Source organism: Empidonax traillii, unplaced genomic scaffold (genome assembly GCF_003031625.1).
Source record: "Empidonax traillii isolate 1590-97213 ecotype Southwest subspecies unplaced genomic scaffold, ASM303162v1 scaffold1:size7828297, whole genome shotgun sequence".
Classification (NCBI taxonomy): Eukaryota; Metazoa; Chordata; class Aves; order Passeriformes; family Tyrannidae; genus Empidonax; species Empidonax traillii.
The window spans coordinates 7155623-7158531 of record NW_020955194.1 but is presented as its reverse complement, the minus strand read 5'-3'; positions in this window follow the sequence as shown (position 1 = coordinate 7158531).

Sequence of the window (2909 nt, the reverse complement as noted above, 5' to 3'; positions counted from 1 at the left end):
GTTTCGCTCTGGCATAAGCCTCATCCTCTCTCAGGGTCATAAATCTTTCAACAGGACTCTGCCTTATTTTCAGTCCTTTTCATGAAGTCTCAGTTTCCTCATGCCTCTCCGGGCAGTCTCTGCCCGCATTCTCCCCCAAAAATGTCGTGGTTTTGCCCTGGGTCAATTTGCTTTCACACCCCCCCCACTTTTTTTGAGACCAGGCAACCTAATCATATGTATATTCATAATCAAGAACAAAGTTCACCATGAATTAATACAGTGGCATAATGTTTCTTTTCAGTTTTGTTTTCATTTCTTGTCCTGGTCCTTCTTGATGTTTTGATTGTTTTTTGAAGATTATTTAACATTAAGCTGACATTTTTGAGAAAGTTTGATAGTGATACTGATAGTTTCCTTTATGAGTACTACAAGATTTTTGTGAAACCAAAACCATTTTAAACTATGGTAGCGTTAATTTTTAACATCCTTAAATGTTAAAACATCTCATACATACTAGAACAAAGAAACGTTAACTATAAGTTGAATATTTTGCAACTTTTTACTGCTCTCTTCAGTGTCTTTTTCTACTAATTCTCATCCTACTGAATCATCTGCTGTTACCAATGATGACAAGCTTCATCATAATGAGTTTGAAAATATTTTTTCTCTATGCTGTGTGCATAGTGGGTTGATTCTGAACATTTTTGTCAGGGCTGAGTTGCTATAGCTTTACATTTAATGTACTATATATACTTTCCAATTATTGGGCTATGATTTTCATATTAGAAAAAAGGGTTTTTAATCCCAGAACCAAGGTAGCCCTTTTTTAAAGATCTGATGTGTTCTTTCACCAAAGATGTAACATTATGTTTTTAAACAACACCCCTTGCACCGTCTAACATTTTTACCCTTAGATGTATTTTTTAAAAATTCTTTTTAACTAACTTCCATTTTTTTTAGGTATTACCCCTCTTTACAGCAAAATAATACTTCAGTAAGAGAAAGTGAGGTTGTTTTGATATCTTTTTTAAGTGATCTGGGGAGATTTGCTTCTGGAATTTGAATACTTCACAGTGATTATTGTACAGTGGTACTTAAATAATTAGCTCTTGAACTTAAACAGCTTGTGCACTGTTCAAAAGTAAAGAGCTGCTTCTCTTCTTGTGAGTTCTCTGCTCATGTGCAGGCCATACCTGTATGTAGAAGTCTAGATTTCCCCATGTCATCCAAATAGCAAATTAAAGCTATGAAACATACTGACTGTAGATAATTCTAGTAACTTATATTAATAACTAGGACAAACCTTTGCAGCTGCTAAATTGGATGCACTGGCAAGCACAAAGTCAAGTGCCTCTGTATGCACACGTATGTGTATAGGAGGGAGACAGAAAATCAGCAACACTGAAAAACAAACATTTCCTAGGTTAATGAATTCTGACATGTGTAGCTTTATTGTAATTGACTCATGAGGTCTGTGAGGTAGAAAATTCACACAGCTTTGATTTTAGCAATCTCTTATTCTGCTTCATAACTTTCCAAGGGATATTTTTACTCAGGAACATTAGACCAGTTAAATTTTAGTTTGTTCCTGTCAAAGTGGTTTACATCTACACAGGCAGTTTCTGGATTTGATTTTGGTTTTGTCAGTCACACTCTTTGATATATGAAAGTTAAGTACTTAAAGTACTTCAGGGTGAAAGTAGCTGGGAACTAACTCTCTCATACGGAGCTGCATCTGAGTGAACACCTTACTGCCATGCTCCCGGCAGCCCCATCTCTACACTGATCTGCATGACTTCACATTTTGTCTTCCTGCACCAAGGCTGCAGAAGTCATTTCAGTAGTGAGGGAGTGCTTCAACAGACAACCCTGCAGTCAATGGAACAAAATTTGCATTATGCACCCATTAATTACATGATGACCACCTGAACCCCATTCATGCAAACAGGACCAATATCACATCTCAGAGTGAGGGTGAGTAGGTGCTGATAGATGTCCAGGATTGCATAATAACGATATTTATAAAATTGTGTATAATATCCACATTGTTTGGATTGGATGGGGCTGGTAGGGAAGGTCCCTGCCACCCAGCCTTGCCCTGCCAGCCATGGCCTGCCCAAGGTGGGTAGGAGGTCTTGGAAAAATCCCTTTCCTCCTGAGAAAACCTTTCCGTGACAGAAGGGTTCAGTGGCCAGAATGGGCTGGTGAGGAGGTGCTGGGCAGCATCCCAGGCAGGGGAGCAGCAGCTCATGGGATTTGCTCTCTTGGAACATTTTTTAGCTTCTAGCAATTTTTAAAGCGAAAAAAAGAGAAAACATTAATAGAAAGACTAAAAGCCAATTTTGCACAAAGCAGCTGGATGACTCAACAAAGTTTTGCTTGTCCTCTTGCTTTTTCCATTAGGGTTTGTCTTTTTTTGCAATTCAGATCACAATTGTCTCTTAATTTCTAACACTTTTCATATTCATGATTGGCATTTTCTCATGATGAAAAGTGAAAAGCCCTGAACTGCCAGCTGTCAGAAGTCAGGAGGTGCATTTCATGAGTAATGTTTTTGCTTGTCACCAGCCCTGCCCTTTTCACCTACTGCTGTCCAGCTCTGGCCACTGTTAGGGCACATCATGGGCTGAGAGGGATTACTCTGATAACTTGGGTCAGTCATTCTTATGTAACTTTTTTTCCAAATAATGCTTATATTTAAAATCTCCAATTTATTATTATCTTTGATTGGACAACAGTTGCGCAAGATCCGCTGTAACATCTTTTCAAGTAATAGGAGCCTTTTTATTGACTTTATAGGAATTGGATGAGATTATGAGATTTATATTGCTGAAGACTCTAAAAGTAAATGGACTCTCAAAGGAAGATAATCCCTTATCGCTGCCTTCTCTTAGTCTTTTGGGAAAAAAAAAAAAAAAAAAAAAAAA